General features: G+C 37.2%; 1 protein-coding gene across 1 annotated transcript in view; it reads left to right on the top strand.

The window, feature by feature from the left end:
- Col4a1 (Collagen type IV alpha 1) overlaps nt 1-12,744 on the top strand; it is a 35,177-nt gene that overhangs the window by 728 nt on the left and 21,705 nt on the right. The gene's annotated exons all lie outside the window — the stretch shown is intronic.

The following is a 12,744-nucleotide window of genomic DNA, read 5'->3' as shown; positions in this document are numbered from 1 at the left end:
AGTTAATTTTTAGAATTTTAATTTCCGCGCGTTAAAATTTGTCGCGCGGAAACACGTTGCGGCAAACATTCCGTCGAAAATTCGGTTGCGGAATTTCGGGAAGCCTATAAGTTTATCGACTACTTTCGCCATTACCTCTCCTCCCACCCGAATCCGTCTGCTTTCCTTATGCGAGACGGAGAACGGAATACGGGTTAGAGAAACTTTAAGAGAGAGGTAAAATGGAAACGGAAAATATAGTGCGAACAAAACTTAAGTGCATGCCTCTCCTTAAGTGCCGCTTTTAATAATATCAAACTTATTATAATATTAAAGCGGTTGGTTACTCGCGTATCTTTAAAGTGAAAATGAAACCATTTTAATTAAATTTAAATACAGAATTAGCAAGGGGGGATTTAGGTTTAGGTTTATAATGGAGGCGGAAATTAGAGATTCTAAAATTCCACGTATCGAAGCTATAGTGGCTTTTAGAAATTAGGCCTACTTGGAATATCAATTTAATTAATTTAATTTTAGGTTTTGAGTTAACAATAGAGAGAAAGGTATAAGGAGTATGTGAAATAAATCCAATAATATCTGATACTTCAGTCAGTCCATTCCACCTTGTTCTCTTATCGTTTACTTTTTCTATAGTCTTTGTCCACTAAGACAGTTTAGTTTTTATTAAAATACACTATCTCTAATTCAAAAGACAATATATTAATAAAAAAACTATGAACTAAGAAATATAAAAAATTAAATTCTTTATACTAAAAATACAAATAAATTGAAAACATATGCACAAGCAGTGAAATTCCATTCCGCCATTCCGTGACTTTTCTAGATCATTAAATAAAACAGCTTACGGTATATAATGTACAGCGTGGTTTAGATAACTCAATACAATAAAATAATTACAGGGTGTTTCTGATAAGTCTACATGCATAAATTAAGGGGTTGATGTTAATTCTTTGGGAAAAATCAATTTTGAGTCGAAAATGTAACTTCTATCTATCTCCATTTTGAGTGCCCTACTGTTTTCGGGTTATGATTGCATCCAGAGTATTTTACGGATGACCCCTTAAATTTAATTAATTAAGAAACTGATTAAGGCAATGATTTCTAATTTAATTAAGGGGCCATCCCTAAAACACTCTTAAAATCATAACCGGAAAACAGTGTCCCTTGGGGCAAACAAAATGTCATAGATAGAAGTCATACATTTTCGTCTCAAAATTCATTTCCCACATAAGATCATCCCCCTTAATTTATCTCCCACATAACAAGTCCAAGAAGGTAATAGAATTTCCAAGTTCAATTCAATTCAAAGCAACTAACGCTAGCTACTCAAATATCTAAACCATCCTGTACATACACACACAGGGACCAGACACCACGCTTTTAGCTAGGGGGCATTTTCGTCCTTAGAAAACGAAAACTTAGTGTGTGAGAAAACTTTGACGGACGCGGTGATAATGAAGTTTATACGGGAGGAAACTTGGGCATAGCTAAAATCATGTGGTATTACGTAAGCCCCGCTCGTACGCTTACAATTTTGCCCCCCCAACTTCCGAAAAGACCCTTGACCTCTACCGTACACCCCAAAAATTCGTATAGTGTAGAGAATTTTCGATCCCCTCTCATTCAAACCGCTAGGGGCCAATCAGGCTAAAGCAACAGTGTTTTCTATTTTGGCGGGGAAACTAAGGGAAAGTTATATCAAGAAGTGATATCTAGTTTACTAGGGAGAAGATATAATTTCGCCACATTTCTAGCTTTATCTCCAGTCCAAACGTAGGTCCGGAGTTAATCCCCGCCGCCTCTAAATTACAACCAGTTCTTGAAAACTCACGACAGCGCGACGCGAATGACGAAAATTACGTATTTTTGCGACTGAGGAGAGGCGAAATATTCCGGCCTCTTTTGACGTCCCCCCCCTGTATTTTGAAAGGGGGACTGGGACTATGGCGTGCGAATACTTAGGCATCTTATACCTTCTCCCTAATAAACTAGATATCACTTCTTGAGAAAGTTATATAGTGTTGTTGTAGCCCATCAGGAAGCTTATAGCTTAGCTTTTCAATTACCAATTATATGAAAATTCCATTTAAAATACTGTTCAGCCGGTAAACTCCAAACACTTCGTGACATCATAAGTTCATAAGATATGTTCCATAAGTTTGTCACTGGTTAAAAAAAGGAGCTTGTTATGAAGTGACGTAGATCATAGATTCGAGGTAAAGCTAGCGACGCCTGGTGCATAAGGCACTGTCAAAGGCTTAGAAATGTAGACTAAATAGGAAGATGGAAGCCCTGCAAAATTAACCGAGTGTAGTAAATCAATTCTCACTTGTCGTTCTTGAACTAGCTCGAGCTGTCTCTAGCATTACGAAGTATACGAAGAGTCATACTTATGGAACATATAACTTATAAACTTATGCTGTGACATAGAAACGAATTTAATGACGACGCTGGAAAGCTGCTTGTTATAAAGTTTATCACTATTAAGTCTATTTTAATCCCCAAGATCGAATGTGATTTTAGGCCTAAAATATATCAAGACGTTTTAGTATAGACTGTCCGACGTAACGTACTTAATTCAAACAGAGACTCGTAGAGCAGGGATATTTGTTTATCTATAGGTTTAGCTGATCTATTTAAATATTTTAGGCCTAAAACTTCAAACTATCCGACATCTTGAAATATTTAAACGTAATGAGCGGAGAGAATGAAGAATGATGACGTCAAACTGAAATAAGTGATAGTCGATATATATTACAATTTATCATGGTTTAATATTAATCAAATTTATTGGTAAATTACTATACGGTATATACCTAAGTTTAAAATAGAAATAAAGTGAAGTTGAATCGGTATAAATATCAATTGATATTATTAGGAATTCATACAGCTAGTTTTGGAATCATTGTGAACCCATTTTCTCAACGTAAAGTACTAAAGCCCGCGGCTAAGAAAAACCAGCGTAGAAATTAACACGAGAGAGATGCGTACACAATTATTCCAAATAACTATATACATTCCTGATATTAAATAATAAATTCATTAGCTTTCATATTCCCTTTTGCAAATTACTGCCTGGAGAAAATTACTATAAAAAAGCTAGCAGGATATACAGGGTGTTTCTGATAAGTCAGCATGCATAAATTAAGGGATGTTCTTTGGGAAATCAATTTTGAGTCGAAAATGTTCTATACTTCTATCTCCATTTTGATTGCCCTAAGGGACACTGTTTTCGAGAGTATTAATTTTACGGATGACCCCTTAAATTTAATTAATTAAGAAACTGATTAAGACAATAAATTAATTTCTAATTTAATTAAGGGGTCATCCCTAAAACTCTCTTGAAAATCATAACTCGAAAACAGTGTCCCTTAGGCCAAAAGACTCAAAATTGATTTCCCAAAGAACATCCCCCTTAATTTATCAGAAACACCCTGTATATAGATAGAGTTCAAAACAAAATAAGAGCGGCACACTAAAAAAGAAACGTAACGTCTTGGTGCATCACTGTAAAATTCGGAAGCTAGGGAAGTTTGCCAAGAAAAAATATATAGTATCACGGTTGCTGGTTGGTTGCTTGCATAAAAGCATTAAGGGTAGATAGATATACAAGCAGTCATCCCATGGAATGCTAACCTATCCCTCCTCTACGGCGATATAACTAAACATATAATGTTTATAAAACTCTGGGGTCGTCACTCTAAGGTTGTATTTTTTTTTGTCTATAGTGCAGTATTGCGCTCAGTCTCTTCCTGTATATGGCCTTAACACCCAATGGCAAAAAGTCAAACGCGGGGTTCTATTGCCAAAATAAAAAAGATAACAAAAGTATATAAAAACATGCAACAGCTGCAAACAAATGTTTTCACGAGCTCTCAATGTAAATGGTTAAAATTAATAATTAAGTTTAGTTTAGATTAGATTAGTCTTTTTGCATAATACGAGAGTGCGCAGAGATGGCATGCAATGTATCAATTAACCCACTTGTATGCCCCAATACTGAGGGTTGCCTGCCCCCTTTTTAATTTTGCGCTCTTTAGAGATGAAAAACTATTGTTCTATCCCCTTACGGCTGGGCGCTTTTCCCCATTGCCCCTTTTTTGGTGTGACCCCTTTGGCCGCGCAAAAGTGTAATATGGCCGAGGCCATCTTGTTTTAAATTGAAAAGGTTTATCAAGAAGTGATATCTAGTTTATTAGGGAGAAGTTATAAGATGCCTAAGTATTTATTAACGTGCCATAGTCCCAGTCCCCCTTTCAAAATACAAAAGAGGCCGGGCTATTTCGCCTCTCCTCAGTCGGAAAATATGACTGTAATTTTTGTCATTCGCGTCACCGCGCTGATGTGAGTTTTCAAGAACCAATGAGATGCTGGTTGTAATTTAGAGGCGGCGGGAATTAACTCCGGACCTACTATACGTTTGGATTGGAGATAAAGCTAGAAATGTGGATGAATGAATTTATACCTTCTCCCTAATAAACTAGATATCACTTCTTGGTCAGGTTTATTTAATGTTCTGTCGTTTCAAACAATTGTCATACTTAATTTATTATGTTACTTATGAAGATTACAACGGTAAAAATTCGGCCTTTATGTTAAGGGGAAGAACCCTTACTAACTTAAAAGGCCATCCCCTGTTCACCTTTGGCTTAAAAAGTATATTGCGTCACCACCACCGACGGCGGCCGCGTTTTGCACCCAAACAACTCATAACAACGCGAGTATAAAGAGACCCACAAGGGTCGAGTATGATAAAGAATACGTAATCGAAAAACTATACTTTAAAACCAATTTAAATTTGCATTGTAACCGAAAGCAAGGCGTAGTGATACCATACAATATTTATAGGTAGATTAGAAAGTAGTTGGGGTCAAGTTATACTGGGGGGGAAAAAAGAAAAAAATTGAAGAAACGTCGAATCGAGGAGATCTCTTTACAAAGGACTTTCAATCATCGCGCCCACTTTATAAAGTTTTTCTCTATACATCCCGATTTCTTTGAAAGAAGAGTGTTTTGTGGAGATACCCAACCAAATTCAGTTTGAGCTGCTGGAAGATTTGTATTGTACTCCTTTCAAGTATTTTTTTACATATTTAAGTATTATCAGAAGTATATAACACTTCTCATCGAGAGAAGTGTACCCGGGGTGATTCTAACATAATTCTTGATCTTCCCAACATCAGATTAACATTTATTATAGTAATGTTTCTAAATCGAACAAACATACGCGATAAATAGTTCCCCTTAATCATTACTCTATTAGCGCTGCTTAACTATTTGCCAAGGCCCATGCACGCGCTTGGGTGTTTTTGTCCCACGTCAGGACAATCAAGGTTTGTACCTAATTGATTACTGAGGATTTAGTACTACCAAACAGTTATAGAATTCACCCTAGCACGGTGCGAAGTTTGATGAGCGGGAGAGCAAACAAAAAGGGCAGGTCCCTCGCCTGGGAAAAATCACGTTACATAACTGAAGTAATAAGAGGATACAGAGCGAGTGTCACTCTTCTTCTATTATCCCCTTCTGATAAAACGGAACATTCGAGGATGAGGTGCCTTTGTTAAGAGTTTAGAAAGGAGAGAGATCATTTTCATTTCAATGCGCGGTGAATCCCGTATTGTGTTCAGTTTAATTTGTTGAGACGGTATACCAGCACCGATGTCCTTAAGAATAGCTCTCCCCCGTTTAGCTAAGACTAATAAATCGTCTGCTAAACGGGTTAGGTTAGTTTTTCAACTTGGGAAATAATCCCAAGTATCGCAGTGAAGCATCGAAGACATGATATCAAAAGTTAATAGCTTCCATCCTGGGATGTTCTTTGGGAAATCGATTTTGAGTTGAAAATGTTATACTTCTATCTCCTATTTGTTTTCCCTAAGGGACACTGTTTTCGAGTTAAGATTGCATCTAAAGTATTTTACGGATGACCCCTTAATTAAATTAGAAATAATTGTCTTAATCAGTTTCTTAATTAATTAAATTTAAGGGGTCATCCGTAAAATACTCTGGATGCAATCTTAACTTGTAAACAGTGTCCCTTATGGCAATCAAAATGGAGATAGAAGTATAGAACATTTTCGACTCAAAATTGATTTATTTCCCAAAGAACACTGCCCCTTAATGAATGGAAATCCTTTGGTAATGGGGAAACATTGTTTAATTTGATTCCCATTACCAAAGTAGGCATATGACGAACCCCAAAATGTGTATACATAAATCAATTAAAAACAAAATTCCACACGCTAAATCCCAAACGTTTTATGAAAGAAATATCTTCGATTATTGGCAGTAACTATCTGATAAATACAACCATGAGCAGCATCGGCAGGGGCCATTGAACGGAACCCGCCGAAATAATCATCTAAACAACCTATAAACAACCCCCAGAGCTCTCATTTTTATATCTATCTCATATACAACCCAAGAAGAAAAAAAAATTTATATTATTCATCCGGAAATCAAACGTACTATTTTATCTCTCCATAGATATCAAGGAGATACTAGAGTCACGTGTTAGGTATTATATGTAGTTTGAACTTTAGTTGACACAAAAGACATACCGAGTATCGTTAACATCACCACGGGACTGAGATATAAGGGGGAATTTCGGAGAGACGTTTGTCTGACTTCGAGACGGTTAAAGAATTGACCCCCTGCATGCATGCTTTAGCCAAATCCAATTGGTCAATTTGGAAAGCTATTAGTTTAAGGCTTTTTTTGAAATACAACTCCGGCATATACAGGGTGTTACAATAAGGGAGGGTCATTATAGGGAAATCAATTTTGAGTCGAAAATGTAACTTCTATCGACATTTTGACACAAGTTATGATTGGATTATTTTATTGATGACCCCTTACTTAAATTAGAAATCATTGTCTTTTGATCAGTTTTTTAATTAAATTTAAGGGGCCATCCGTAAATATGTTTAGGGGTGTTCATTGTGGGCTAAAATCGGTCATAGAAGTTACATTCTAGACTCAATAAAATTGATTTCCCATAGAATCATCCTTTGGTCCTCCCTTTATGAAACACCCTGTATACTCCCCACCAATATTTTTTCGTTAAACGGAGCATTTTCCCCGAAATCTTTAAATTAGTCACAGTGGTGGAGTCTGTTTTCGGCAGCGCCAATTTGTTTTTTGGTCACCATTAATTTGCAATAAGTCCAAAACTACTATCAAGGCTTAAATCATGTACAATAGCTTAGAACTTTGGTTGTGAAACGAACTTTTCAGTAGTAAGGGTTACTTTTCATTTATGTAAATGAAATAGAAACACTGGTAAAAAAGAATTGGGGTTAATGTTTGTAATAATTAATTAAGTTTTGTATAATATCTTACACGCCTTTCAAGTTTAAATTTTTTATTTTTACTAATTTTATTTTATTAAAATGTTTTAAAATATGTTTCTCCTTTGGGAATTATATATTTTTGGTCAATAAACCTTAAAAGGAAGAAAAATTTGTTAAAGACACGCCTTAAGGGCGTGTAGGAAGTGGGTGCGGGTCAAAGGTTAATCTTTAATTTATGATAATGTAAACTTACAGCGCATTCCTAAAGTTCCTAAACCAGAAACGTTATAATGAAGTAGATACATATTTCTTGCTAAGCCTATTTTGCAAGAACAAGACTAACGTTCCTAAGCCTAATTTAGGCCTAATAATAAACTATCGAAGCTTTAGTCGAACCGAATGTATTATTATATCCTAATAGACCATTTCGGAAATTAGATACAGGGAAACAAACACACAGGGGTTCGGAAAATACATACAGAGAAACCAACACATAGGGGCGAGGCTGCCATTGGGGTTACATAAGCCCAATAGTTATTGTTTTTTAAGCTAAGCCTATTTATCTATTAAGACCTATTCTTTTATCTAGAAGAGCAAAAATTTACAATGAACAGACAGACATAAACCCCTGCAGAATTACACGTATATATATTATATGCCAGTCATTCCATACCATATAGGATCCGATATAGTGGATACATTATGTGGCGCGTCAAGAAAAAAAAAAACTAAAGCCATTCCTAAAAATGGTCCGAAGTCATCCGATATTGGAGATATTTTTTATTTTATTCATTCTCTCGATCTCTCTTCTCCCCCCCCCCTCTATCAATTTCTTAATCTTGGAATTCATTTGGCGTGAGGTTGCCTCCTATCAGAAATCCCACGACCCAAAAAATGGAGTGTATAAGAAAAAAAAAAGAACTAAATTTCTCCATTATCTGTCGCTAAGGGAATCGTCAAATCATTTTTATCCATGTATATCCCTTTCGGGACTTTGCTTGCTTGGCTATTTTCAAATCGATGAATTCGCGCGATTTTAAATGAATTCGGGTCTATTTGAATAATAATAAAATTACACAAAATCTGCAAATTACTTCGGAAACATGGAAGTCATTTAAATAAAAATGATTCAATTTAACCGATTTTGGAGAGTCTGAACTTTGGTACATGGAAATCCTTAGAGTATGTTGTAGCCCTATTTCTCCTCTTTCCGAAGATACTAATTAATTGGGGTTACAACAACAGGGCCCGAGTAATTAAGCAAATATTCATTCAGGTCTTCTCCATAGGATTAATATGGGCTTATCTACAAAACACTCTTTAACTCTGGTTCTATAAGAGATACTACACTAAAAACTTGAGGTTAAAACAATCAGGGCCCGAGTAATTAAGCAAAATGTTCATAAACGTCCCCTAAATATGGGCTTATTTACACGACACCTTTTAACTCTGGTTCTACAAGAGATACAGGAAAATCTTTTGAGTATGTTATAGCCCTATTTCTCCTCTTTCCAATGATACATAATACTTAGGGCTTACAACAATTAGGGCCCGAGTAATTCAACAAAATGTTCATAAACGTCCCCTAAATACGGGCTTATTTACACGACACCTTATAACTCTGGTAGGAGACGCAGGGAAGTCCTTTGAGTATGTTACAATCCTTCCTTCATCTCCACTTTCCAATATCGCCAAACGAAACTCTTCGCTAAAACTTGAGACCACGTGTTATGACTAATATAACGCGGATATATCTTTCAACATTACGTATAAATACACCCGCAAAATTACTAATAAATCACAAATGAAAAATAAAACCCAAACAAAAATACAGCTTGCGTAACTAGAAAAATTACATTTCATTCTTGGAGTTGGTATATCAAATAAAGTGGGTAGCAAACATTCTGTCGGAAACTCAGATTTTTTTTCTCTCTCAACAAATAAAAAACTAGTGCACAAAATGTGTGGGCCTTGGCGGAGGTTATTTCCCCATTGAAAAAAATCTTAACCCAGATACTCTTATTATAAACTTCAAAACGTGCAAAGTTAGGCTTAACGCGTAACATACCAATATAGGATAAAATTCCGTGCGCGCGCATGAATTAAAATATTTTCAACTAAGCCTACTCACGCTCGTGGTTCGGTTTCCCGCGCGATATGATACATTACTTCCCGCCAAATTTGAAAATACCTAATTTTTCACGAGGGATTAAGGAATGAATTATTTGGCCAATTTTTTGTCAAGTCATAACAACAACACCGTCGTTGCCGCTGCTGAGTCAATAAACTTTATGTTAGGCCTAATTTTAACCTAATGGCAGGTGTATAAGTTTGACCGTGTGAACGTCTGCGGATTTATTGGTACAGTGCCATCTATGAAAGTCAGGGAAAGGCCGCTAGACTGGAGAAAATCCTTTCTATACTAGACATCTCTATTGAAACTTCTCTTTAAAATGCTACATGACCGCGAGGAATGTACCTTTGAAAAGGTCGGCGAGTTTTTTGTGGTGGTGAAAGGAGTTGACCAGAAGGTTAGAGACCCATCACAAAGATCTGCGGATAAGGTAGCGCTTTAAGCATGAGGTGCATGGTGCGGTATTTTTTTAACAATGAAAGTAGCGTTGAAAGCTAACTTTACCGGTATTGAAAAGTTATGTTTACAGACAGCTAGCTTCCTTTGCGGAGTTATAATTATATAGGGTGGCTTATGAATTCCTCTATTTGTCTGTCAATAACGCAAAATTTTATGTTTAACATGAGCTTATAAATATTATATTAATTCATGATAGTATTAATAAATTACCGAACCAATACGAAATTACTTTTTATGGACATTTTAAAATTCCCTAACATTCGCCAAATCCCATTTCAAAATTCCCTAACATTCGCCAAATCCCATTTCAAAATTCCCTAACATTCGCCAAATCCCATTTCAAAATTCCCTGACTTTTCCAGGTACTCTAACAACCCTGCTAAGTTATAACATAAGTTCATAAGATATGTTCTATACGTTTGTCACCGGTTGCCTAGAGCTTATCATGAAGTGACGTAGGTGAATAGTACGTCAGACCCTCCTAAGTCCTATACACCTCAGTTCTAGCAGCCATCTTGATGGTTTACAGCTTCCCCTTGCATTCAACCCACCAATACAGTCGTGTAAATTAAATTATCTCACAAATCACAGCCCCTCCCTCAACTGAAACTTCTAGTTTCACAGCTAGTCGATTCTTCAATCGGTTTATTTCTCTTTCATATCCTTTTAAAGTCAAATTCCCTTTTCAATTGCTGCACCGCCGCCTGTTTATTTTTCGAAAGGAACTCTGGGAGTTTTCTTCTCTTGATTCCCGCCCGTGACAAGGAAGGGTCTTGGGGTAGAGTAGTAAGAGTCTAGCCTTGTCCCCCCCCCCACACATACACCAACCCAACCACACACAACCAAATGGGTCTGGTCTTACCCCAAATTTGAAAACCAATATCCGAGAAAAAGAGTCAGTGCAAAAGAAAGTAAAGGTCTTTTAGAACGTAGACCATACCACCTACCACGCCCGAAACGTTCCTAAATAAACCCACACTCTCTTCTGAAAAGACCCATCTTCAAAGACTAATCTAGGTATTTAAAAATGTACCTGTAAAGGATTGAGCAATTGGTTGCGTATACTTTGTTCAAAGAAGATAATAATGACCCAACGTCATGCAGGCTGAAGCGAATATTACGTAGGAAAACATAGCTTGGGGGGAAAACTAATTTTTGATTCAGTTTTCGCTTGATTTATTGGTAAAAAGACCTACGGGGGTTTTCTGGTTTATATTAGACGACCCTTAATTGGAGCTAACCCTGGAACCCTGAGATGGTTGGTTGCTTGGCTTATGAATCAAGAGCGGATCCGAGCAAAAATGAGAATGAGGGTCCAAAAACCCAAGAGGTCGGACAAATAACTCAATATCAATTGACTGGTTTTTCAATGCCTATCCCAAACCGCTTCACGTAGGGAGTTGAAAATTTTCAGAAACGTTACTCTTAAGTATTGGGTACTCCCTAAGAAAGATTGCTTCAATATGCGGTCATCTTGGAAAATGGCGCCCAAAAATGTAAAAATTCATCTTTCTCACGAAATATCGCGTTACGTTTCAACCGACACATTTTCTAGTTCTTGGCGTGAAATTAATCAAAGGGCTTAGAAATTAATTAACTATCCATCCCCTCGATTAACGTAAACCCCTCGTAAATTTAGCCCGCCAGTCATGACCCGAGCTCTCTTTAGTTAGCTCTTAGATTCAAATTGCACGCACCAAACATTGAAAGATGAATTGCAATAAGGTTGAGAAAGGCATACCCAACCCACCCACCATCACTCACCCCAACGGACCAATTTACCTAATTGCAACAAAAGAGAAATGAGGGGGCAAAAAAACCAAAAAATCAAAACACGAAGTTGGCTCCCAACTTTATCCTATATATGAAAGATTTTAGTTTTGGCAGTGAGCACATATGAGATGGATACTCAGAGAGACCGTCATCCCCCTCCCGTTTAAAAACGGTGCTGAGCTGTGGATGGGTATCAGAGTTCCGCACATGCCCAATCGGCGCAACAGAGAGGAAAAATATCAGAGAAGTTTCTTTACTGCCAGTATTACGCTGATCTCTGGTGTGCGAGCCTCTAACAGTCTCTTCGTACTATTTACCCTTTTTGAATTTCCTTCTTAACGGATCACGTGACGTCTGGCTCCTCGACTATGCGCCGAGGTAGGTGCGCATGAGAGAGATATCGGGCTGCGCCGTTGAAGTTACCTTCCTCCATTTACCCTTTTCGAATTTTCTCCTTAACGGATCACGTGACGTCTGGCTCCTCGACTACGCGCCGAGGTAGGTGCACGTGAGAGAGATATCGGGCTGTGCCGTTATAGTTGCCTTCCCTCTTCGATTCTCCGTCTAATACGTGCTCACTGATTTTGCTTTTGGTTTTGGGTGTTCTGTATACGGAATTTTTGGGGTATTCTGTTGAACCATGGATAAAAGGGCAGGCACTAGGCGCGACATTCCATTTATTACGGATGATTTAATGGAAGAATTTTTACGGTCGATGCCGAACCGAACCGAACCGACAAGGCTTAGAGGATGGTATCGGGTATACCGTTGCAACGGGGCCTATAAGTAAGGGCCAATCAATCTTATTTCGAGGTTTTTCTGAGAGAGATGTGCAGAGTGGATTAGCTAGCTATTAGAGTAGTACCAATAACTAGTCATATATCTAAAGGTTACCTACCACGTACGTTTCCCCCGTTTTCTCTGGGTCTTCAATTATCTAACCCATGCTCTTGTATGGGTACTAGCCATATATGGGAGGTATAAGTGGACAGAAGTAGAATGAAAATTCGTAGTATTTGCAACCTGAAGATCAATTTTTCATAAATTATTTTTATGGGTGAAATTCAAAAATATTCCGTTGTC

The sequence above is a fragment of the Phalangium opilio genome, unplaced genomic scaffold (assembly GCF_054372755.1).
Source record: "Phalangium opilio isolate 3A_F unplaced genomic scaffold, DU_Popi_V2 ptg000045l_1, whole genome shotgun sequence".
NCBI lineage: Eukaryota > Metazoa > Arthropoda > Arachnida > Opiliones > Phalangiidae > Phalangium > Phalangium opilio.
This window is presented reverse-complemented; position numbering and strand designations above follow the sequence as displayed.